We start from the raw sequence: 26,852 nt of genomic DNA, 5'->3' as shown, positions 1-26,852 counted from the left end.
CACCATTTGTTGAAAAGACTGTCTTTTTTCCATTGGACATTCTTTCCTGCTTTGTCAAGGATGAGGTGACCATAGAGTCATGGGTCCATTTCTGGGCTCTCTATTCTGTTCCATTGATCTATGTGTCTGTTTTTGTGCCAGTACCATACTGTCTTGATGATGACAGCTTTGTAACAGAGCTGGAAGTCCGAAATTGTGATGCCGCCAGCTTGGTTTTTCTTTTTCAAGATTGTTTTAGATGTTTGGGGTCTTTTGTGGTTCCATACAAATTTTTCCATACAAATTAAAATGGTAAATTTTATGTTATTGTAATTTACCACAATTTAAAAATTTCTTGGAGAGCCTGGGTGGCTCAGTCATTAAGCGTCTGCCTTCGGCTCAAGTCATGATCCCAAGGTCCTGGGATCGAGCCCGGCATCGGGCTCCCTGCTCTGCTGGAAGCCTGCTTCTTCCTCTCCACTCCCCCTGCTTGTGTTCCCTCTCTCTCCGTGTCTCTCTCTGTCAAATAAATAAATAAAATGTTCAAAAAAAATTTTTTTTTCTTTAAATTATTTTTTAAAGGTATTTAGAAGGCCTAATAAGACCTTGACAATTATCTTCCTTGGAAAGATAAATGTTTATTTCACCTGTCTTTTAGAATTTGAATGAGTAGAAATATTTTATATTTTTTTATATTTTTAGAATTTTAGCATTTATTGATCCCCTATTCTGAACATACCCAAATAGGGGTGACTGGGTGGCTCAGTTGGTTATCTGACTTTTTTTTTTTGAGAGAGAGAGGGAGAGAGAGAGAGAGGGAGAGAGCATGGGGTGGGAGGAGGGGCAGAGGGAGAGGGAGAGAATCTTTTTTTTTTTTTTTTTTTTTTAAAGATTTTATTTATTTATTTGACAGAGAGAGAGACAGCGAGAGAGGGAACACAAACAGGGGGAGTGGGAGAGGGAGAAGCAGGCTTCCCGCGGAGCAGGGAGCCCGATGCGGGGCTCTTTTTTTTTTTTAATCTTATTTATTTCAGGGAGAGAGAGAGAGTGCACAAGCCAGGGAGACAGGCCGAGGGAGAAGCAGACTCCAGGCTGAGCTGGGAGCCTGATGTGGGACTCGATCCCAGGACCCTGGGACCATGACCTGAGCCAAAAGCAGACGCTTAACTGACTGAGCCAACCAGGCACCCCGAAAGAGGATCTTAAGCAGGCTCCATGCCCAGCAGAGAGCCCCATTCGGGGCTTGACCTCACAACCCTGAGGACATGACCTGAGTAGAAATCAAGAGTCGGATATGGGGCGCCTGGATGTTTCATAAAAAACGAATAAATAAAAAATAAACATACCCAAATAGAAATATTTCTATCCCCAATAGAAGAATATCTTTTCTCTAATTGTTGTCTTCCAATGACTGGGAGCTCTCATAGCCATGGAAAGTAGACCATTTCGGCTCCCTGATGCCCACTTTGGTTTGCAACTCAAATTCCCTATGCTTTGCTGCTTTGCCACCTTTAACCTACAAGAAAAGCCCAATGAAATAGTCATCTTGTTGCACCAGAGTCAGTCCTATCCTGATACCACCACCATTAAAATGATTACACTTTGTTAATGAATGTGATTTTAGTGTCTGTGTTCTAACTTTACTTTTTCAGTACATGTCTTCTGGTCTTCTGGAAACATCAGGGGGTAAAAATGGTATTTTTTTTTTTTTTTAAGATTTTATTTATTTATTTGACAGAGAGAGACACAGTGAGAGAGCGAACACAAGCAGGGGGAGTGGGAGAGGGAGAAGCAAGCTTCCCGCTGAGCAGGGAGCCCATTGCAGGACTCGATCCCAGGACCCTGGGATCATGACCTGAGCCAAAGGCAGACGCTTAACGACTGAGCCACCCAGGCACCCAAAAATGGTATGTTTTTTAAAATCCAAAAATTATAGATACATGTAGAGAAAAAAAAAATGGTTCTTTCATTCCTCATCCAGTTCCACATCACAAAGATGACAATTGTCTCTCATATGTTCAGAATATTTTCAACTATAAACAAATTATTCTGTTTTTATCACAAATGATATACTATTTATATTGTTCTATAGCTTCCTTTTTCATTTTGCAATCTATTCTGTGTTGTTTAATTATCCAAAAATATTCTATTCGCAGGATATTTTGAGGAATTAGTGAAAACATAGTGAGGGCTACAACAGTGGATTGTGAAGGATTTTCATGATATTTTTGTCTTGCCACTTCCTTATCCAATTGTGAAAACTTTCTCACAAACCAAAGATTCGATATGAATAATATCTAAACATGAGCTCTGGTAAAACAAACTTAAAATCTGGCAATTGCTTTTGAAGAGCTCTATAGGAAAACATACAAGTTAATGAGCTTTACTGTATTTTAAGTTTCTGTTGTCTTTCTTTTGGGTTCTTGAAATGAATTATTAGCACTAATTCCTGAAAAATCCCTGACCAACAGAAGTCCTGTAGCCTCACTAGTACCCTATTTCCATCTGGGGTTGATTGCTTCTTGCAAGAACTTCTTTGTTCCATGTTCTTCCTTTTGCATTCCATTTGAAATGTTGTTCATATTTTGCTACCCCTGACCTACACTTCCCTATGCAACTGGTATTTGGTTTAGGGTAAAGTCTGAGATTCTGCCAGCTTTAGTAGAAATAACTTCTATGGAGTGCCTGGCTGGCTCAGTCAGTGGAGCTTGAGATTCTTGATCTTGGGGTTGTGGGTTCAAGCCCCATGTTGGGTGTAGAGATTACTTAAAAATAAAATCTTAAAAAAAGAAGAAATAACTTGTATGATATTTTTGACATATAGTCACTCAGATTCTAAGTGGAAATGTCAGTATGTATGTTATGAGCAAAATACCAAGGACTGGAGGAGTATTCCCAATAACTTTACTGTAGAAGATCTGCACTATGTTTCTACTTCATCAAGATTAAGAGACTTATTAAAAAAAAGATTAAGAGACTTATGAAACATAACACCCAGATGCATCATTCTGAATTAAATTCTGATTTTGATAAGCCAGCTGTAAAGGCCATTTGGAGATTGTTGAAATTTGTGTATGGGTATTAAATGAGATGAACAATTACTGAAATGAATAGGTTGAGATCATTAACTTGAAGCAGGTTATAAAGCAGCATGTATACAATCTTATTTTGGTAAAAATGCATATATCTATATATCTCACCAAAGAAAAATATCTCAAAGGAATATACAGTAAGATAATCTTTTGTTGTTTTAGTATGTTTTTATATTTTCTAATTTTCTACAATGCTCACAAACTGATTTTATAATACTAAAAGCTAATTTTTTGCTTAGAAATAAAAACTGCAGTTTCTAGAAAAATACAAATTTGAGTTAAGCTCATTATAAAGATAGTATTGCAAACCAGTTAGAAAATGGGATTATACATATGGTATTGTGACACCTGCCAATCACCTGGGAAATAAAAAATAAGAAAGAATCCCTGCCACATATCTTATTACAAAACAAATTCAAAATGAAGTAAAGATTTAAATGTCAGAAAATGAAACCATAAAACATTTTTTATAAAAATAGGCTAAATTGGGGCCCCTGGGTGGCTCAGTCAGTTAAGCATCTGCTCAGGTCAAGATCCCAGGGTCCACGTCAGGCTCCCTGCTCAGTGGGGAGTCTGCTTCTCCCTCTCCCTCTGTCCCCCCTCCCCCCCACCCTGCTCACGCTCTTTCTCTCAAATAAATAAAATCTTTAAAAAAAAATAGGCTAAATCAATGTTACATTGTAAAAGCCTTTCCTAAAAACAAAATCCAGAAGCAAAGAAGGAAAAAATATATATACATTTGACTACATAAAAAATGAAATCTTCTGGATATATGATATATAAATTATATCCCAATGAGCTATTGAAAATTTCAACCAGGGACACCTGGGTGGCTCAGTCGGTTAAGCGTCTGCCTTCGGCTCAGGTCATGATCCCAGAGTCCTGGGATCAAGTCCCGCATTGGGCTCCTTGCTTGGCAGGGAACCTGCTTCTCGCTCTGCCTCTGCTGCTCCCTGTTTGTGCTCTCTCTCTCTGGCAAATAAATAAAGTCTTTAAAAAAAAAAAATAAAAATTTCGGCCATATATCCAAAAGTACTATAAAGTCAAAAGACTGGGAAAAATATTTGCAGTACATAGGATAGTTGAAGGATTAAATTCTTTACTTTATGTAGAGCTCACACAAATGAAGAAAGAAAAGATGAAGAATCCAAAAGAAATAGGGGCAAACAATATAAATAGGCAAGTTAGAGAAAAACAAAAAACTTTGATGTTTGTTGTTGCTTTAAAACAAAAGTTTTGAGGGCATGTGATCTTTAGAATTTTTCCATGCTGCTTCTCTTTCCCAGAGCCTGTGATCCTTACTTGGTCTTTTAATTGCCTGATATCTTTGCATTTTATAGTCTGGTTAATTAACTGGAAACTGAGTTAATGAGATCATAACTCAGATCAATGTGACTTCTGATCCCCATTAGAATATGTCACTTCTGGCTGAGAACTGTTTCATATCACTGAACCCAGGCAATCTGCCTCACAAATGTGTGCCATTATTCACAGGAAAACTGAGATAAATGGTGTGGCTTGTTCATTACAAACCATTGAGAAAACTTGAAGCACCATATCCAACTGATATTGTTAGTAAAATTATCTTCAAAATAAAAGGCATCAACACTAGCAGCCTCAGAGTGATGTTTTTTACTTAATGTGCACATTTAATTTTCTTTAGTTAATACACACATGTGGAGTGTCTAATGAGTATAAAACTCTGTGGTTTGGCCCCACCATCAGGAAAATCATAGAGAAAGACTTCGACAAAGAGCTTAATGGTCCAAGGACAGTTTCTAGCGTGGCATCTTATATTCAGTTACTACCCTAACATTAATCTATACATTTTGTAAAAGTTGCTATGGAACAGTTGATATTTCTATGGTAAAATACTCCTTCAATCAAAACTAAGCATCTTCTATGTACCAGGCACTGTCCTAGATGTTGCAAATTTAACAAGGAATAAGATACAGTCCCTACTCTCAAGAGATTGGTGGGAATGTAACTGAGGCACAGGGGTACAAGAGCACCTGGCTCCCAGGATCCCAAACACACCAGGTGCGGCCACTAACTGTTGACAAAATCCAAAGGCAGAGAAATAAGTGGCAGTGAAACAAGAATGGAATTTAGTTCAATGAGGCCAACACTGGGAAGACAGAGGACTAGCATCTCAAAGACTGTCTCCAAAGTGCCAAAAATACTTCTAGGTTTGTATAAGGAAAATGTGGAACCAAAAGCCAGTGGGTACAAGCAGGTGGGCAGAAGCAGGTGGGCAGTAAAGGTCAGGTCATCACTGTCTTGGGGTCAGTCACATGGGGTCTTGCTGTTTCAGGGCAATCCGTATTGCTTGAAAGGGTTGTTTCAGTTCCAATCATGGGATGCTTTGCCCACAAGGTCGTTTGCCTGAGTTTAGAGATAAGCTGAAAAGAAGAACTTAATCAATTAAAAGTATAGACTGAGGTCAAAATGGAGGTAGTTGAAGTCCTCTTTCAAGAACTTATAACTTACAAGGCATTTCTATATGTATTTCCTTCCTTGATTCTTATAGAAGTTCTGTGAAGTAGTCATGAAGAGACAAGCTCAGAGAGTTTCAAGAATTGCCCAAGGTTGACGATCAAATAAATTCCAGAGTACCCAAACAGCTTTTCTTTTCTTTTTTTTTTTTTTAAGATTTTATTTATTTATTTGACAGAGAGAGACACAGCGGGAGAGGGAACACAAATAGGGGGAGTGGGAGAGGGAGAAGCAGGCTTCCTGCTGAGCAGGGAGCCCGATGTGGGGCTCAATCCCAGGACCCTGGGATCATGACCTGAGCCGAAGGCAGACACTCAATGACTGAGCCACCCAGGCGCCCCCCAAACAAGTTTTCTGATGGCAGAAAAATCTCATGATATATATAAGGATTAATATTTAGTATCTGAATTTGGATAGAACCTGGAGATCTGACTTATTTCTCTGTATTTCCTTTCTTTTTTATAGTAGGCAAAAGGAAATTTTCATTCTTCACCAGTAGTGCATTTGTACTTAATCTTTTGGAGAACCATTCATGTTCTGGCTATTTATCTCTTGAGACCACTTAGGCAACAATCTTTAAAAGATCTTAAATGATAGCTTCACAGCTCCAAAGTGCTCTTGTTGGAATTTTTGTTTTTGTCATAAAACTAAATAATTTCCAGTAGAGCAGAGATTTCTTACATTTTTCTTTTTGTCTGCAATGTGTAGTGTAGTTATATGAATTTCAATTTCCGTTCAGGTGTTATAGTCATGTACAAAAATCTTTTATTACACTGAGATTCTGTTGTGAAGAAAGCTCGTCTTATTCACCTCTGCTCTTTCTCTTTCCCAACTTGGCAAAATGCATATGAGGTACAGGATAGATCCTCATTAGAACTTCAAGTTGAAAAGAGCAATAAAAAAGAAACTGAGTTATGAAAATTCTTTTTGGATGGATAACAACATTCTTCAGGGTTCATATTTCAGATATTTTAATTAATTCCATATTTGCAATTAGAAAAACCAGCTAGGGGACCTATGAACTTCTTTCAGTATTTAGTGAATGAAGATAACATAACTTTCTTTGTGTAAATAAGAGCATTCTGGTTTGGGTTTTGTTTTGTTTTGGTCAGCATTTTCTTCTCATGTAATCAGCAATCTGAAAGACACTTGAAGGGGAAAAAAGCTTTGACTGCAGAAGAGGTGATCCGGAGGTTGAGCTAGGTTGTAAACATTGACTCTGCTCTTATTGTCTAATGTTGACCAGCCTGAAAGAGGTCTTCATTTGACCTCAAACTCTTTAATTGATAAAGTTCTTCTTTGCAGCTTTTCTCTAAACTCCGGCAAAAGACCTTGCAGGCAAAGCATCCCTTACCCGCTCAAGCAGTAAGGACTGCCCTGAGCCAGCAAGATCTGACCCGTGATTGACCCCAAGACAATGATGACCTGACCTTTACTGCCCACCAGCATGTACTCACTGACCTTTGTCCCACATTTTCCTTCTATAAACTTGGAAGTATTTTTGGCACTTTAGATACAGTCTTTGAGATGCTAGTCCTCTGTCTTTCCCGTATTGGCCTCATTGAAATAAATTCCTTTGTTTCACCACTACCTGTCTCTTTGCCTTTGGATTTTGTCAATGCTGAGTGGCTGCACCTGGTCTGTTTGGGATCCCAGAAGCCAGGTGCTCTTGCACCCCTGTGTCCTGGCTACAATACCACAAAATTCTGTTCAATACCACAGCTTGAAGAAAACATGAGATATAGTAGCCAACTTTCTTCCTAAGCATGTGCAGAGAGTTTATTATCATGTATTCATTCCACAAATATTTGAGCGCTCACATTGTGGAGATTCTAGGGACACAGCGGCGAAAAATGCACGCAAGGTCTCTGTTCTGAAAATCCATTCTGAAAGTTTTAATCCAAATGAGTGCAGGTTGACCGAATCCTCATTGAGTACTGTTGGACTCTAAGCAACGTTTTCTCTTTTACTAATTCTCCATGGAAAAGAACAATGTAAGCGCAGAAAATATGAATAGCATCTGATTCTAGCTGATTAAAGGGATTAGTATCCCTTTCCTTTCTTGGAAAAGCGATCATTCTCCTTTCTACTGACTGGCAAAAAGGAATGCCAAGTACTTCAGGTAAAAGCTATATACATGCAACATGAACCAGTTTTGTTTCTGTGCTTTGCCATTTCTAAAATGTGTCCTCAATTGCATTTTGGAAATATAAGTTCCTTCAACTGTTATTTCTATGTTTTACACTTCTATGTGACATCAAGCAGGGAGTTGGAAAACTTTGTCTGGGAAGGACTAGACAGTAAATATTTAGGCTTTTCAGGCTATAGGGTCTCTGTCACAACTGCTCAAGTCAGCTGTTACAATGCAAAAGCAATCATAGATTCTACCTAAATGGATAAGTGGGGCTATGTTCCAATAAAAATTTATTTATGGACACTGAAATTTACATTTCACATAATTTTCACATATTACAATATATTCTTCTTCTTTTTATTTTTTTCCCCCAACCATCTAAAAATATAAAAACCATTCTTAGCTTGTGGGCATATAGAAGGTGAGATTTGGCACATGAGTCATAGTTGGCCAATCCTTCATATGAAGGACTGGTTAGTTCAGTTAAATAGGACCTGGTGATGCAGCCCGGTCTGTGGATTTAATCCTCACAGGAATGATTACATCTGCTTTGCACTGGTGAACTTGTTGCAATTTCAAGTTCCAACCTCAATTCTGGCCAGTGGCTGGAAGATGTGGGCCATTAGTTGTCACCAGGAGAAGCCAGTGAAAAACGCCACTTTCATGCTTTCATTTCTAGCAAAGCTTACCGATGATTATTCACACTTCTGTCACTTGAAAGTTTCTGAATTCCACTTTTTCACAGTAAGGTGACACAAATTGTGTGTTCTCGCTCTCTTATTAAGGCTGGAAAGGCAGAAATCTATCTTGTCACGTAGAAAAACTGACTCGTAAGCGTTTTGGATAGTTCTCTGAGAAAGCGAAACAGCTGTGTTGAGCATATTTAATATTAATCTTTAATTTTTTATTGACCAAGATCATTTCATTCTGTGAATGAAGCAATTCCCATAGGAATTCCCTAAGCCATTCCCTTAGGTTTGCTCTTGTACTGGGAAATAAAGAGTATTTTTGCTTCCTGTTTAGGTCATTTCTAAGCACTTTTGTAAGACTTAGAGCTCTGTTTACCTTAACTAAGCATTTCAGATAGCTTTGTGTTATTCTCTTACAAGAAGGCATAAGTTTTCCTGACTTAGATTTCCTTGCCTCTTTCACTAATATTTTAATTCTCTGCTTTTGAAATGGCTTTGTTTTTGAGGTGAAGCAACTGGCCACGGGACATTTGTAAAGTGTATAGAGCCATTGGAGGAGATTTATAAACAAAGCCAATCTTTGTCAGTTATAATTGTAAATTGGCTTAAATTCTTCCAGTAGGAATGCTTTCTTGATTACAATGTAAGTAGGTTCAAGGCTATTCCAGCAAAGCTCTGTCACATGGGCTTTTTCTTAAGCTGATGTTACTACATTGAGGTTTGAAGGAGTGACCCCTGCTGGATTCTCTGTGTGATCAATTATATATACCAAAAAGTTTGTGCAAAAGACCCATCCTGCTCAAGTCTGAAAACCTGGAATCATGCTTGATATTCTTCTTGTATCCCAATCCTATCCAAGAACGCTGTCATGTCTACATTCAAAACGTATCCAGAATCGGATCCCTTCTTATTTCTTCATACAATGCCACAACTCTGACCCAAGCCCAAACCATCTATCTCCTGGATTACTGCAAAAGCTCTCCCTGCTTCTCCCCATCTACTCTTTTTTTTTTTTTTTAAGATTTTATTTATTTATTTGACAGAGAGGGAACACAAGCAGGGGGAGTGGGAGAGGGAGAAGCAGGCTTCCTGCAGAGCAGGGAGCCCGATGCGGGACTCAATCCCAGGACCCTGGGATTATGACCTGAGCCAAAGGCAGATGCTTAACCTTGATTGAGCCACTCGGGCACCCCTCCCCATCTACTCTTAACAAAGCAGCCACAGTGGTCCAGTTAAAAACTCAAGTTAGATCACGTCTGTCCTCTTTTTAAAACCCTCCAATGATTTCTTCTCTATCTCAGCATAAAGCCAAAGGCCTTAAAATGGCTTACTTTATCCTCCCCAGCCCCCATGTCTCTTACCTCATCTCCTATTACTCTCTCCATTGCTTACTCAATACCAGCCACACTGACCCCTTTGCTTCCCTTACAACACATTTCCGCCTTGAAACCTTTGTACTGCTCTTCCAGAGACAAGGTATTCCAAGCAGCACATACTTCTTGAGGTCTGTGCTAAGAATCACTTAACAAACACACAGAATGGTTAAGATGAAAAAGACTGACACAATTAAGTGTTAGTGGGATGAGGAGGAGCTTGAACTCCTATACATTGCTGACAGGAGTGTAAATTGGTTCAATCACTGTTCATCATTAATTACTAAAGCTAAACACTTGCCTACTCCATGACCTAGCAATTCTACTCCCGGGCAGATACCCAAGATAAATGAGTGCATACACCTACCAGAAAACATATAAAGAACATTCACAGCAACTTTATTCATGGTAGCCCCAAACTGGAAATAATCCAACTGTCATCAAGGGGAGAAGGGATAGGATTCGCCTGGGTGGCTCAGTCATATAAGCGGCTGACTTTTGATTTCGGCTCAGGTCATGATCTTGGGGTCCTGGGATCGAGCCCTGTGTTGGGCTTTACACCCAGTGGTGTAAGCCCTCTCCCTCTCCCTCTGCCCCTCCCCCTGCTCATGTGCTCTCTCTCTCTCTAAAATAAATAACCTTAAAAAAGAGAGGAGAATGGATAAATTGTGACTATAATCATGAAATGGAATACTATATAGCAGTAAAGGGGACAGCTACCTTTATATGCAACAGTATGGATTCATCTTACAGACATTATATTGAGTGGAAGAAGCCAGACACAAATGCATACATACTTAGGATTTCATTTTTTTTGAAGTTCAAGAACAGGTAAAACTCATCAACGGTGATAGAAGTCAGAATAGTAGTTTGCTCTTGGTGGACACTGACTGGGAAGGGTCACAAGGGAACCTTCTGGGATGCTGTAAATGTTCTGTTTCTTGCCCTGGGCAGTGGTTATATGAGTGTGTGTAAAAATTCATCAAGTTGTGCATAGCTGTATAGTTTACATACTTTAGAGTGCGCATGTTTACCTTGATAATTAAAAAAAAATAAAGCAAATTCACTTATCTAAAGCAGCCTTTTCTACCTTCTCATCACTTCTCCCTCTTCTTCTATTTTTATCCATAGCATATATCACCAGCTGACACATTTTATATAATTAATGTATTAGCTTATTTATTATCCCTCTCTCCCACCAGGATGTAAGCTCCATGAGGCGGGGGGACTGGGTTTCATTTACTGCTGTATCTTAGAGCTTAGAACAATGCTTAGCACATAAAAGATCTCAATAAAGATTTGTTAAATAAATGAATTGCTATATTGTAGCTTCAGCTCCGGATGTACTTACAAGTCAATTTTTGTCTGGAACATGAGGTACTCCTCTTTCCCTATAATCAGCACTATGACTAATTTACAAACTGCTTACAGATTGTGAAATGGGATTGGGGACAATGATGACAATCTTTGGGTTGAGTTGCAGGTTTTATTGACAAAGATGTTAGTTGGTTGACTTCTGGGCCCAAAGCTAAGAAGGCAGAAGAGTGGGGGATATCGGTTCATTTTTCTCACTCTCCCAAGATTGTTGAGTTGTTCAGTATTATTTTCTCAGAAGCCAGAAAAGGAAAATAAATAAGCCATTGTCTCCCTAAGCAAAATTGCCTGTGCTATAGTCAAGATTTTTGACCCTGGAATCAGGTAGGAAGAATTAGCAAAGCAAATCTTAAGGAATGTGATACAGTGAAAGGGACAGAGTGGAGGAGGTGATCCCTCCAGATCTAGAATTGATTTGAAAGGTAAAATGCAGGGAGAGGATAAGGAACATATAACAAAAAGCTATTTGTCTCAGGGTAGAAGTGCAAGAGTGTAGACATGAGAAATGAAATGGGTAGAGGATTTTGAGAAGTACAGGAGCATGAAAACAGTGATAAGTAAAAGTGCCAACTTTTCAACTATAAGCTTAATCATAAAGGTAGGACCGGGCATGTTTGGAAATAACATTCATAGAGTACTTATTATGAGCTTAGCATTTAATAGGTTTTTCTCACTTAGTCCCTGCATCAGGGAGTTAGGTATTATTAGCTTTATTTTTTTTTAAAGAATTTTATTATTATTTTTTAAAGATCTGTTTACTTATTTATTTGACAGAGAGAGAGAGAGAGAGCACACACGTGCGTGCCCGAGGGAGCACAGCAGGGGGAGTGGCAGGCAGAGGGAGAATCAGGCTCCTCGCTGAGCAAGGGGCCGGATGTGGGACTTGATCCCAGGACCCAGGGATTATGACCTGAGCCGAAGGCAGACACTCAACTGACGGACCGAGCCACCCAGGCGTCCCAAGAAAGGATTACACCACATGAAGACAGAAACGCACAGAGAAGAGAGCTGTGTGGCTGTGGAGGCAAAGATTGGAGTTATTTATCTACAATAGTACCCCCCCTTATCTGTGGGGGGTAAGTTCCAAGAACCCCTCTGCGTACCTGAAACCACGGATAGTATTGAACCCCATAAAAACTGTGTTTTTCCTGTATAATATATACCTATAATAAAGTTTAATTTACAAATTAGGCACAGTAGGAGATTAGCAACAGAGACTAATAATCATATAGAACAATTATAACAATGGACTGTAATAAAAGTTACGTGAATGTGGTCTCTCTCTCGAAATATTGTATTGCACTCACCCTTCTTGCGGTGATGTGAGACGCTACCACGCTGACGTGAGACGCTACCACGCTGACGTGAGCCAGACGAAGTGCGGGGAATGACGCAGGCATATGACGTAGTGCGCTAGGCGCTACGGCCCTTCCCAGGCTCCGTCAGGAGGATCCTCTGCTTCCCGAAGGCGGTTGTCGGTGGGTAACTGAAACCTCAGGAAGTGAAACCGTGGATGAGGGGGCTTGTACTACCGTATAAGCCAAGGAATGCCAAGGATTGCCAGCAAACAACACAAGATAAAATAGGAAAGGCAAGGGGGTGCCTGGGTGGCTCAGTCGTTAAGCGTCTGCCTTCGGCTCAGGTCATGATCCCAGGGTCCTGGGATCGAGCCCCACATCGGGCTCCCTGCTCCGCGGGAAGCCTGCTTCTCCCTCTCCCACTCCCCCTGCTTGTGCTCTCTTTCTCTCTCTGACAAAGAAATAAAATCTTTAAAAAAATAAATAAAAAAGGCAAGGAAGAATTTTCCCCTACAGTTTTCAGAGGGATTGGGGCCCTGCTAACACCTTGATTTTGAACTCCTTGTCTCTAGACCGTGAGACAGTACATTTCTTATATTTTAAGCAACCCACTTTGTGGTAGTTTGTTATGGCAGTCCTAGGAAAGTAATACACTATTCTTGGGGAATAATTAATATGAATAAGAATATATGTTCAAGGATAGTTGTTGAATTATTTATTTAATTTTATTTAAATTCAATTAATTAACAAATAGTGTATTATTTGTTTCAGAGGTAGAGTTCAGTGATTTATCAGGTGCATATAACACACAGCACTCATTATATCACCTGCCCTCCTTAATGCCCATCACCCAGTTACCCCATCCCCCCACCTCTCCTTGAATTATTTATAATTATGAAAATTTAGAAGTCACCAGAATGTATAAACAATAGTGGAATCGAAATATATTTATCAGGTGCCAATAAAAATCATATTTTTGCAAATCTAGGTAAATGTTTCATAATATAATAGTAAGTGAGAAAAGGCAGGAAATAATAATATATTCCATATGATTCAAATTTCATTTTAAAATTCATAAATCATTACATATTTATAGAAAAAACTGGTGGCAAATACTCTTTTATTTATTTATTTTAAGATTTTATTTATTTGCCAGAGAGAGAGCGAGCACAAGCAGGGGGAGCTGCAGGCTCCCCGCTAAGCAAAGAGCCCAATGTGGGGCTCGATCCCAGGACCCCAGGATCATGACCTGAGCCGAAGGCAGATGCTTAACTGACTGAGCCACCCAGGAGCCCTTGTGGTAAATACTTTAAAGGGCTAATAGTGGTTAGATTTTTTTTTCTATAATTTTCTACAGTTATAACAAAGTATAGATGTTAGAAATGTCAGAAAGAAGATAATATATATAAATTTGATGGTCTTGAGGATAAAGATACAAAGACAAAAAAATTATATGTGTCTAATTTATACTATTTCATTATTACATGTATCCAATTTATACTATTCATTTCTCCACACAGCTGGGACTTGTTTTAAACTGGAAATACAGACTACTAGCGGAGAAGGTGGCAAAGACTTTCAGGCCCAAGCCTTTTTTTTTTTTTTTGGTTTTATTTATTTATTTATTCATGAGAGACAGAGAGAGAGAGAGGCAGAGGGAGAAGCAGGCTCCCAAGGAGCAGAGAGCCCGATGCGGGACCCGATCCCAGGACCCTGGGATCATGACCTGAGCCGAAGGCAGACGCTTAACCATCTGAGCCACCCAGGCGCCCCCCAAGCCTTTGTTTTTTAATGCAAAACCAAAGGTGGAGGCTATCAATTTGACTTTTATATTTTATTTTCTTTATATTATAGCCTACACAGCCTAAGACAAAGCACTTAGAAGATTCTAATGAGAACCAGAGGATATATATTCTTAGTTGAAATGCTCAGTTATATTTAGGGATTACACAAATGCCCAGCAATGAGTGAAGCCTCACAGGCCTACAGGAGAGACAAGAAGGGCCAAATGGAGACATTTACAGGAGAGGGGATGGGGTGCCATAGCTGCAAGGGCTGTGGGCACTAGCAGGGAAGCAAGGCCTAAGCCAAAGCCAACATCATGCAGCTGAAGGCTCTGCATAATTGCCACAAATATATGGTACATTCCTTCACTTCACTGCAACTTCTCTGAGGAGTGATGAAATCCAAGGCCTTTCTCTCTCTCTCTCTTCCCCCCCTCCATACACACTTTTTCTTGGTTAAAGTGATCTCAAAACATTCTTTACCTACAGATTTGCATTTTTAGGAAGATAATTTACCCATGAAAGCAACATATCCTAATAAAAACTTATTCCTGGGGCACCTGGGTGGCTCAGGTTAAGCATCTGACTCTTGATTGCAGCTTAGGTCGTGATCACGCCGTGCTCAGTGGGGAGTCTCTCCCTCTGCCCCTCCCCCCAATAATTCCTAACAATTCCTAATAATTAAGCTAACCTTAAAATGACTGACTGGGGTTGTAGTAAAAATGGTCACTTTTTTTTTAATGGTCCCGTTTGGCATTGCCTGTGGCATTGGAAACTGGTACAGTCTTTTAGAAACATGACAGTAAGTACCAAGAGCCCTAAGGAAAACAAAAAAAAAGAAAAGAAAAAGAATAGCAACAGTAATTTGTCTATTTGCCATGATCTATACGATGTACTTGGCATACACAATTTCGTTTAATCATTACCACAATCCCCAGAGGTTCAGGGAGCTTAAGCAAATCATTCAAGTCACATAGGTGGTAATGGACAGAACTGAGTTTTGGATCCAGGTTGCCTAATTCCAAATTCTATGTTCTTATCCATTCTATGTTGCCATATACTGTTTACATTTTTTTTAAAGATTTTATTTATTTATTTATTTGACAGAGAGACAGCGAGAGAGGGAACACAAGCAGGCGGAGTGGGAGAGGGAGAAGCAGGCTTCCCACTGAGCAGGGAGCCTGATGTGGGGCTCGATTCCAGGACCCTGGGATCATGACCCGAGCTGAAGGCAGACGCTTAAAGACTGAGCCACCCAGGAGCCCCTACTGTTTACATTTTGACCCTAAGAATTGTACTCCTAGGAAAAACACTATGTCGCAATGTTAGAAAACAGAACAATTTGAAACCATATAATTGTCTAACAATAGAAGAATGGCTATAGTATGGTTTACCTTCATAATGGATTATCATAGACTTTAGAAAAGATAATGGAGACTCTAAGGATATGAAAAAATATTTCAGATACAATATTCAGTAACAAAATGAATACAATAGGTTATATTCATTGCACAAACATAAAAATATATATGTATAGGAGTGGAATTTAAAGTAGTTTTAGATTGTGGTTGTAATAGACTGGGTGCATTTTTTTCCCTCAAAATTTAGTTTATTATTTATTTGTTTATTTGAGAGAAAGAGAAAGAGCATGCGTGTGTGGGTGGAGGGAAGGGGCCGAGGGAGAGGGAGAGAGAAACTTTAGCAGACTCCACACTGATACAATCCTGAGATCAAGATCTGAGCCAAAACCAAGAGTCGGACACTTAACCAGCTGTGTCCGACTTAAAACTAAAACCTGAAATTTAGTTTTTGAAAAATTTTCTGAAATGAAGAGTTTTATCACATAATCACCTTCTCAAAATACTGGCCCCAGTCCAGTTTCTTTCTCTACCTGCACCTCTTCTGCTCAGAACAGCTTTCCATTTATCGTTTGCTTTTTCTGTTCAGCTCCACAGCATGAGCTCTTGCCACTCATATTCATGTGAACAAGGTTGACCCAAATAAAAATTGCACATTCCCAGAAATCACTTGACCATTTCTTCTGTGCTGTGACAGTGTTGAGCTGCACATTTTATTGAAGAATTTGTCCTCTTTTTTCACAAAACAGGGTTTCCTCCCAACCCATTTTAACAGTATTCCTTTGAGTATAGTTGTAGCTTTATATACTTGTACACTGCCATTGACCACAAGGCTTCTCAACTTCAGCATTCTTGGCCTCTTATTACTAGATGTCAGTAGCATCTCCTCCTAAAAGTGTGACAGCTAAAGACATCTCCAGATATTGCCAAATGCTCTCAAGGGCTGGGGGGCAAAATCCTGGTTGAGAAGCATTGGACTGAAGGAATGTCAGTGGCTAAAGGTGAGAACCTGTAGTTGGCCAGTTATGCCCTCATTTAACCACAAGAGGTCTCCCTAGACCTCATTATGGTTCTAATCTGGAAACTATGATGGCCACCACCAAATAGGTTAATTGTCATGACTGGGTGGGTGGTGACAGCAAAAGGTTTACAAACAGAAGCATTAGATCAATCTCCCGTGCAGAAAAATTCCAAATAAATCACATAGATATTCCATCCTAAAGGACAGGAGTATAAATCCCAAAAGTGTGCTGTATGTAGTGACTTCCTGGCAAAGAATACAGTATTGAAAGGGGAGTGGGGAGTAACAACAGTGGAGAAAGCTGACAAACAGGACCTCAGCCAGGTGTTGGAGGTCAACATCAACACTGATAAATCATATTGATAGTAGATGCCCTTGAAATGATGTGATAAAAATGGCACTTTACCTCCACTATCCTCCTCCCTCAAACCCCCTAATCTCAGTCTGATTATGAGAAAAATATCAGACAAATTCCAATTGAGGAGCATCCTACAAATACCTGACCATAACTCCTCAAAGCTGTCAAGGTCATTAAAAACAAGGAAAGTCTGCCCTGAGTGGGGCTCCCTGCTCAGCAGGGAGTCTGCTTCTCCCTCTCCCTCTACCACTACCACCCCGCCCCCCACCACTTGTGCTCTCTCTCTCAAATAAATAAATAATATCTTTTTAAAAAATAAAAAATAAAAGCAAGGAAAGCCTGAGAAACTGTTACAGCCAAGAGGAGCTTGGAGACATCACAACTAAACTTAAGGTGGTGTCCTGGATGTGATTCTGGGACAGAAAAAGGAGATTAGGTAGAAATTAAGGAAATCTGAATAACTGTGAATTTAAGTTAATAAAAAGTATCAATATTGGCTCATTAAGTTGTAATGATGTACCACACTAATATGAAATGTTAATAAAGGGAAACCGTGCAGTGGCAGGGTTATACGGGAACGCGGTACTCAGCTTAATTTTTCTGTAAATCTAAAACTGCTCAAAATTAAGTCTTCTAATTTTTTGAAAATCATCTGATCAAGCACCATCTTGGTAAAATAAATGAAGAAGTTTTGAAAATGGTGGATTTTCTAGGATTCTGATTTTTTATCTAAAAGGAATCATTTGATGACTATAATTGGAAATGCCACCATCATGAACCAATCAAGCCCCTCATTGTATGCAGCAGCATCAGGTAAGAAAAGCAAAGATTGATACTGAAGACAACTTAATAGAATAAAGGAGCCCAAATACTTAAAAAAATTCTTGGAGATTATTTCTGTACTAACAAGTAGGTAAATGTGGCATAATCGTATAATGAGAGTATCAACTATTATATCTCATTGATAACCCTTTGAAGTTGGTACTATATTCCGGTACTATATTCAGGTGAGGAAGATTGAATCTCAAAGAGATTATATATTTGCTCAAGATCATGGAGCTAGTAAGTAGCAAAACTAAAATTCAAATTTTTACATCTGACTTTAAAGTCTTTGCTTTTGACTCCTGTGCATTATTTTCTGCCTATATTTGGCAACCGAGGTTATTAACCTTCACCGTAGAGTAGGTATTGCATAATTAAAGGAGTGCTGAGGAAAAAACAGAAGTCTGGGGCCTCAGTCAGCTCAGGATATCAATTTCCTTACCAGAAAATTGTGGATAATAATACCTGTCCTTCTTACCTCACTGGGTTATTTTAAGAGTCAAATGAAAGAATATATGAGAAAATGTCTTGCAACCTGTGAAGTGCGGCATTGAATCATTAACACGTTTTTACTTTTGCAGCTTTTTGCAAACATGTCTGTGAGTTAATTGCAAAATGGAATGTGAGCAGATGATTGAAGGGAGCTTCAGAGCAGAAGGCTCATAAGAGAATTGTGTCAGCTTCAAATCCTCCCTTTGAATGTTAGATCTCAAGTCTGTGGTCTTCATCACTGACTGCACTTATCACCTGGGGAGCTTTCAAAGGCATCCATGCCTAGGTTGTTTGGCCCCAGACCAATTAAATTACAATTGCTAGGAGTAGGGCATGGTCAGTGCTGTGTTTAAAAGGCTCTCCCGGTGATTCTAATATGCAACAGAGGCTGAGAACCGCCATCCTAATTGATCTAAAGTCAGCCCCGTTCCACAGGGCCCACCATACCCTTCCTGCATGGGCTGCTCTTACTCCTGGAAATTGCTGGAGTTGGAATATTACCATCAGGCAGTGAGGCTAAAATAAAAGTCTGGTCAGCCAAGCTGCTAGGACAGCTGATGAAATTGTCATTTGACTAAAGGAAACGGATCTATTTCAGTTTTATTCAAAGAAGGAAGAGTCCAGTCATGGGAGGGAGAATGCTACAGAGGCTGGCTATGCAATTATTTAGCACTCTGCCACGATCACCAGCCAGGCTAGTAGAGAGGCTGCTCCGAAGTCTTTGCAAACTTGGCTCTGCCGGTTAGTTTATCTTGGCTATCATGCTGTCTGAGAGCCATTGGTGGGATCCTGGGCCTTGGTGCCTGGCAGAACAAAGCCTACAAATTAGCAAATTAACAGTGTTCAAAACCTGAGGCCATAGAAGAAAAAGCTGTTGAGCAAGAATAACATTAGGTGTGTTACAGAATTAATGTAATTCAGAGCTAGAAAACCCCTTCTTTTAGAAATAGGCCCAGTTTCCTAAATGTATTGCTCTTTAGGGTCATCAGTGGAAGAATTTAGGTTACTGCCAACCACGGCCAAGAGAGAGTTCTGAGGAGGAGAAGTCATCTGGGGGAACTGAGGGTCCCTGTCGTCTAGAGTCTGGGCATCACCTTAACAAATCCAGGGACTTATTATGTCATAACACTCAGAGATGAACAGTCTCTTGGGGATAAACCCACATTAACCAAGCTCACAAGAAGTCCAATACTGAATTACACAATGACCAGACATTAACACCGGATGGTACATTCTCTACTTGTAAGAAAGACAACATTGGGAGCCACATTTGAACCATAAATTATACTTGAAAGTCAAGGATAATTAAGAAATTACTTGAGTGATCGTAAAAGATGGTACCATCAAGCTATAGTAACTGGATTCATTCCGTCTCTCTGTAAGGGTGTCCAGTTAAGTAGAATGAAATAGCTCATGGCTGGGCACCTTCTGTCTGGATCACGCTGGAGAGTCATTGACAAATTCTTGCTCTTCAGGAGTCACTTCTTCAAACCCGAGATCTCCAAACTTCTTTTCTGGTTGTGTGTTCCTAACAGAAAAAAAAAAAATTATGATCCATTTTTCATATGATCTGCAGATAATTTTGATTTTTTTTTTCCTATCATCTTCTTGTCAGACCTGACAAGAAGGTTATTGCTTTTACTGACTAATGTCGCTGACAGCTTATATTAAAAGAGAAATGTCAATGCTACCATTTTATTGTTTGCTTGTGCTTTAATTATTAGCATTAACTTTAATTTGTGGTTTCTTTGCAGGAATTTTGTTAAGCCCTTGTCCATTTTGTGAGAGTCAACTAAGTGAAAACTGAATACTATTAACAGAATATAATCTGTAAATCCATTGAACAGGGCTTAGTAAACTGCAAGGTGCCAAATGCTACGCTGAGAGGCAAGCAGTGAGTGAGGTGCCACGGTCAGCCCTCCCGCTGTGGAATTCCCATTCTTTGCTGGGATACCTCAGCAATGAATGAGGCTATTCTTCAGACAATGTATAATACAGTGCATTCACTCAGAGCCTAGAATACTTTACAGCTTTAGATACAATAGCGATATACAGCAATCCTTAGAACAATAGTTTTAAGTTCTAGAACAATAGTTCTAGAAATTATGCCCTAATCCTTAATTGGATAGGGGCACTCTTAAATCTCTATCTCCCCATTTGCTGATTAGGTGAGTCTTTTGTGTAGATGTTCGGTATCTTTCATCATATTTTGATTCTGCTTATTGTTATGTCCTGAGGGAAACTTTATCTGAAGTTTTGGGGGTGCCTAAGGACTCTACTGCTCTATAAGAACCAAAAAAGGGGACGAGGGATCCATAGTTATCACATTTTACTATTAGGAGAATGGTTTTATTTAAACTCAGAAGCAAAACAGCTGAACAGAGAGTTAATTTGGTTGGAAGGATCAGGATGAACTAGTTTCGTACCTCTGTCTTCAGAGGCTTCACCTACAAGGCTTCCCAGGAATGGGAAGTCTTCCATAGAGTTTGAAAACTACAGCTCTAGAACATTAAAAAATTGTTTGAGATGGAATTTTGCTATAATTAGTGCTATGTTATAAGTAAGTCTGCAGGAACTAGAGACAAAGGAGATCCCATGTACAGTTTGTTGGCAATGAATTAAGAACAACAACAAAATTCTGATTCATGTTTTATCCTAAAGATATTATAGCATAGAGTTTTAGAGTTTGGACTCTAGTCAGACAGCGTTGGGTTGTTCTTTTTATTTCCTCCACAGAGAATTTGATTTTATTTTTTAATAGGTAATGAATACACATGATACTAAATGGTAAGACTCCCTCTCATTCCTAAGCTCCCCTCCCCTAGTTCTCCCCAGCAGTAACCACAGTTACAAACTTCTTGTGCATTTTCCTAGAGGTAGTAAAGGCATATCAAGACATACTTGTATATATATTACATGTAAATATATATTTTAAAACAAATAGTGGCATACTTCATACAATTGTTCTGCACCATGCTTTTTTTTTTTTAACTTAATTCTTGGAATTTGTTCACTCTTTATTCACTATATATTTATTGAGTACTGTGATAGATTGCAATATTGTTCTCTACTCCTCACGATAGGGTTATACATCCTACTTTCTTTGACTTTGGAGACTCTTCTAGTTAAGGAAGGTATAATATACTTCTCTCTTGACTTCGGATTTGGCCATATTTTCTTTGGCCAATGGATTGTGGGTAGGCGTGACAGTGTGTCATTCAAAGTAGAGGCTTTAAGGGGCATCATATGTTTTCATGTACTTCTTGTACAGCAGTGGTCCCTAATGAGAAGATACTAGAAGCCAGTCTAAATCTAATATGTGACCCTCAGCCTAGAGCAGTGCTGTACATATCAATGAGGGAAAAAGAAATGTTTGGGGGTCATTTGTTACCACAGTCAGAAGCAAATTAATGCTACTATGTATTCAGACACTTTTCTAGGTTTTTAAGTTAATTAGGGAGCCAAACAAAGATCCTCATCCTCATGGAGGATCTACATATAGACCTGCCTCTTTTTAATGGCTGCATAGTATTCTTTTGTACAGAGGCATTGTGATTTATTTAACCAGTCCTTTATTGATGGATTTAGGTTATCTCAAAAGATGAAAACATATTTCTAATATAAATGCACAGAAAGCATACATTCAAATTTTATTTAACTTATAATGAAGAACACACCAGGATGACAAAGTTCGTTTAAGGAGAATATTAGGGGTGCCTGGGTGGCTCACTCGGTTGAGCGTCTGACTCTAGATTTCAGCTCAGGTCATGATCTCAGGGTCTCCAGATTGAGCCCTGAGTTGGGCTCCATGCTGGGCATGGAGCCTGCTTAAGATTCTCTCCCACGGCCCCTTCCCCGCGCCCTGCCCTCACACACTCTCTCTCAGAAAAAAAAAAAGAAAAGGAAAGAAAGAAAAGGAAAGAAAAAAGAAAAAAAGAAGGAAAAGAAAAACAGAATCTGAAAGTTGAAAACTGTAGTCAGTGTATAAAAAGAAATTCTGAAATAAAATTGTTAATTTAAAAAAAGATTTATTTTATTTGAGAGAGAGAGAGAGAGAGAGAGTGCAAGCAGGGGAAAGGCCAGAGGGAAAGAATCCTCAAACAGACTCCCTGCTGAGCAGGGAGCCCAAAGTGGCACCTGATCCCAGGACCCATGACCTGAGCTCAAATCAAGAGTCAGATGCTTAACTGACCGAGCCTCTCAGGCGCCCCTAAAATTGTTAATTTTGATACAAAACTGGCTAATGGCCCACAGGGTAAAAATAATTTTTGAGGTTTTCTTCTACAGGACAGAAGAAATAATCATCCCCCATTATCAGTTTTACAGAGTCGTAAAATGTCTGGGCTTTCATCAACCGCAAAGTTACATTCCCCAGAAAGAGTTTTTGCTAATACTAACCATGCTACAATATCCTTTTATATTCATTTTTGTGCACATGTATGAGTGTATCTTAAGGATAAGTCCCCCAAAGTGAAATTCCTAAGTACATTAATTTCGACTTTTGAGAGAGGTTACCAAATTGCCCTTCATAGAAATCATACCAATTTACCTCACCGTGAACAACATATGAATGGCTGTTTCTTCATATCTTCTCCAACACAATGTTATCGGATATTTTACTACCTGCCAGTCTGATAGGATAAAAAGCACCTCATTATAATTTCAATTAAAATTTTTTCTTGTTATTACTATGACTGAATATTTTCTTCATATCTTTACAAGTTATTTCTTTCTCCTCTACCATGAATTGAATTGTCACTTCATATCTTTGCCTTCGGAAAAATGAGCCTTTATTCATCATATGTGTTCCAAATTTTGTTTTTACGGTTTTAGACAGATTTTTAATCCTAGCTCTGCTCTTTACTAGCTGTGTGACCTTGGGCAAATTAATTAACATCTCTGAGCTTAAGTTTACTCATCTGTTAAATAGGGATAATAACATAGTTCTCAATCCCATATCTGGAACCCTAAGATAGAGATATTTTAAATTCTAGGGGCTTTCAGTGCATATAGTGTATATCACATAAAGCCCCAGGGAGCATGAACTTCTCAAGCATTAATATTCCCACAAGAAACATATGAATATAATAGATGGGATTAATAAAGCCTACGAATGACCTCATATCAGTTGAAGTTTGCCATCAAATGAGCTGCAACAATTTTTTTTTTCTTGAAAATCTTCCATGGTTTATTATATTAGTTTGTTGAAAGTTAAAAATTGTGCAGAAGAGAGACATTCTCAGTGGTATTGTAACCAATTGGGAGATACAACCTATTGATTAGACAAATATTGAGACTAGCCCACATGGGAAGGACTGGGAATGAAAAGAAGCTTAATGAGAGTGCTATTAGTAGCTTGTGAAAATAAAGGAAGAAAAATATAATTGTGTCTATCCTGTCAAATGTTTTTTTACCCTACAGACTTTACTTATTGAATACTACTGCTCTGTTATTGCGCCACATGAGCTCTGTCAAACTCACTTTTGATTTTCAGAGCTTTTTGGATTTTGAACTGTGCTTAAGATATAGAGAACTATGGTATCTTCCTCCATAAGGTTGTTGTGAAGATTAGATTAAATGAAACAATGCGTGTAAAGTGGTCTATACCAGCTCCTAGAACATAGGAAGAACAAGATAAATATTATTGTTACTCTTGTTTTTGAGATGGAAGTGTTAAGCCCTTACAACTCTTGTTTCCAGGCCCTTTAGCTTGGCATAGGGTTTTGCTTTGTGCAATAGTTTGATAGTTCAGATGAGTTTCCTTGTAAAGGTGACTGAGATATTTGAAGAGAAGAGGAGAGAAGCATTTTTATTTGGTGGCGTAGAAGAAAGTGAATGGACTTTGAAGGCAGATAGATCAGGGTTCAAATTCCGTTAAGATCAGCTTTAAAAAAGAGAGAGAGAGAAAATTACCTATCTTCCAGGTTGTTTTGAGGATTAAATATAACTAGATAGAATAGAAACTGCTCTGTGCACAATATGTACTCACTAAATGATGGCAGCTGTTTTGTTAGAGTACATTCAGGAGGGCTTAGGTTCAACACTTACCCATTTACAGTCTGAACAGCATTTAATCAGCCACTTTCATGACTGAAAATGAGGGACTTGGATAAGGATCAGAGAAAGCATTTATTGTACATAAAGAAACAAAGCACTGTTACCATGATCTGTCCACAGGAAGATGGCACCAGGCCCTCCTCTGTGATGTAATGTCATGGGATTTTACTTGTTGGGGGAGGAAGGGGGTACAATGAAGCCTGGGAGGAGCATCTTCCCCTCCCCACACAGGCTGAGGGGAATGTTTTCCCAGGTGATATGGTAGTGTGAGAGCCTGTAGCCTTTAGCCTCCAAGAACTTTCTATTGTACTGTGATTTTAAAATGCAGCTTGCCCCTTTTATTATAGAATATCCTTGAAGTTTCAGGTTTAATGTTGTCACACTACAAAGTAGGACTGCTATCTGTTGATCAGTATACTCCTATCCGTTCCTGCTTGGATCCCTAATGGATTCAATTCAGATATAAACCTTGAGAGAAGGCCTACCGTGTGTCAGGTGCTGAAAACATGAAGGCATCTGATAAGGTTCCAGCCCAGGAGGGACTGCAAGAAGGATGGATAACTGATAACTCCTAATAGGGAGTGCAGAGTGTTGAGTGATATAATAGTGCTATGAAGAAAGTGCCATGGGGGTACTGAGGAAAAAAAATTAATTTTTCTAGGGAGGTTAAGGGAAACTCCTCCAAAGAAGTGACATTTGATCTCGGACGCCTGGGTGACTCAGTTGGTTAAGCATCTGCCTTTAGCTCAGGTCATGATCCCAGGGTCCTGAGATCGAGTCCCACATGGGGCTCAACGTGGAGCCTGCTTCTCCGTCTGCCCCTCTCCCTGCTCGTGCTCTCTCTGACAAATAAATAAAATATTAAAAAAAAAAAAGAAGTGACATTTGATCTGATTTTTGGCCTGAGTCATTCAGCAAAAGGCTTTGAGATGGAATGATGAGAGGAAGAAGCAGAGGGGAGCAGGTGGGGGCTTAAGGAGAGAATAACATTCCAAATGAAGGAAACTGTGGGGTCCAGGGTGTGAGGCAGTAGGCATATGCATTCATTTGTTCACTTATTTATTGAACAAACAAATATTGGTTGAATGTCAGATACTCTTCTTGGCATGGGGAAAACAACAGGAATCAAGATAGATAAAGGTCCCTGATGCTCTCAAGGAGTTGACACTTTAGAACTGGATGGGACAGAAACAGAAAACAAATACGTGAACAAAGTAATTTCAGAGAGTGATATGTGTTATGATGAAAATAAGGTGGGAGAAGATGTGATAGAGAGTACCCTGGGGGGGAGACATGAAGATTGGGTAGTCAGGGGACCCTCTCTGGAGAAGGCTTTGGACCTGGGAACCAAGTGGCAAGGAGGCAGCTTTCTGGGGCAAAGTTTTTCAGGTGGAGGGGACAGCAAATAAAAATACTGTAACAGGCTTAGGCCTGGTGTATTTGAGGAAAAGAAAGGCAGCCAGCTTGACTGGAGCAGCATGATCAAAGGAGCGATAGGGAAGACCAGGGAGGTTGGCAGACCTGGTTAGTAGGGCCTTATGGGTCATCATAAGGAGTTTGTTTTGAAAAAGTACGATTTGGTGTTGTGTAGAGAGATCAGTTGGGAGGTCATCTTACTCTACGCAAGAGATGTTGGTGGCTCCAACCAGGTGACAGCAGCAGAGACAGACATGTTCAGAGCAAATATACATTTTTGAAGTCGAGCTGACAAGACCTGCTGATGGACTGGTGTGGGGGTGAGGGAAAGGAAGATGTAAATATATCAAATGCTACGACGTGGATGTGGCTACAGTGGGAACAGGGGATTGGAGAGAAGATGCTGGAAAAGAATGGCTGTTAAGGCTTTGGGAATGAATGATTTTGGCCTCACACAGAGGAGACAAATGTACTGGGCCACTAACAAAGCTAGGCTGATAACCTGTCTGTGAGGCCAGGAACCTCTCAAACCTTTACTACCAAGGGTTTTTTTTTTTTTTTTTTTTTAATAACTGTCTGGCTAAATTTGAACAAATTTATGTCTTTCCCTACATTCTCTCCATCTCGTTTTTTGCCCTACAGGACATATATCTGTCTATTCTGACACTCTCTCCATTGGCCCCAGCTTCTCTCCTTGGTAGATTCTTCAGAATACTATCATCCAAGTCAAGTAGGGAGTTCTGCACATAATAGGCACTGAGAATGTATGTACTGAGGGGCAATTAGAGGTGCTTGCTTTCAGACAGAAGTTGCTTCTACTACTCTGTTCCACTTCTGCCTTCATGCTTTGCAACTCACCATACTTAGCCCTTTTGACTGGGAGGAGGCATGACCAGGCTTATTAAATATTTTTTTGTTGTCCTTGGCTGGCTGGCTGGCTGGTTCTATTGTCTCCTGGTCCTACCATCCTGTTCGCCTCTCCTGTCTCCTGCATACACACCGCAGGCCTGCAGGCGTCCTCAGATCTCCCTCTGAACCACTGCACCAGGCTTGTCCTCCTTAGCTAACGTTGTTATCTTTTATTTAAACAAAACAGTATCCACCAACCT

At 39.5% G+C, this 26,852-nt stretch overlaps 1 long non-coding RNA gene across 1 annotated transcript; it reads right to left on the bottom strand.

Moving 5' to 3' along the window:
* Positions 1 to 4,699: 4,699 nt before the first annotated feature.
* LOC144380489 (uncharacterized) lies at positions 4,700 to 12,485 on the bottom strand. The gene is made up of 2 exons (XR_013444656.1): positions 12,445 to 12,485; positions 4,700 to 5,473 (listed from the first exon to the last, which is right to left on the bottom strand). It is a non-coding gene; the product is annotated as an uncharacterized LOC144380489 (long non-coding RNA).
* Positions 12,486 to 26,852: the final 14,367 nt, after the last annotated feature.

Source organism: Halichoerus grypus, chromosome 2 (assembly GCF_964656455.1).
Source record: "Halichoerus grypus chromosome 2, mHalGry1.hap1.1, whole genome shotgun sequence".
In the NCBI taxonomy this organism is placed as follows: domain Eukaryota; kingdom Metazoa; phylum Chordata; class Mammalia; order Carnivora; family Phocidae; genus Halichoerus; species Halichoerus grypus.
Note: the sequence above shows the minus strand (reverse complement) of the source record. Positions and strands in the feature narration are given on the sequence as shown.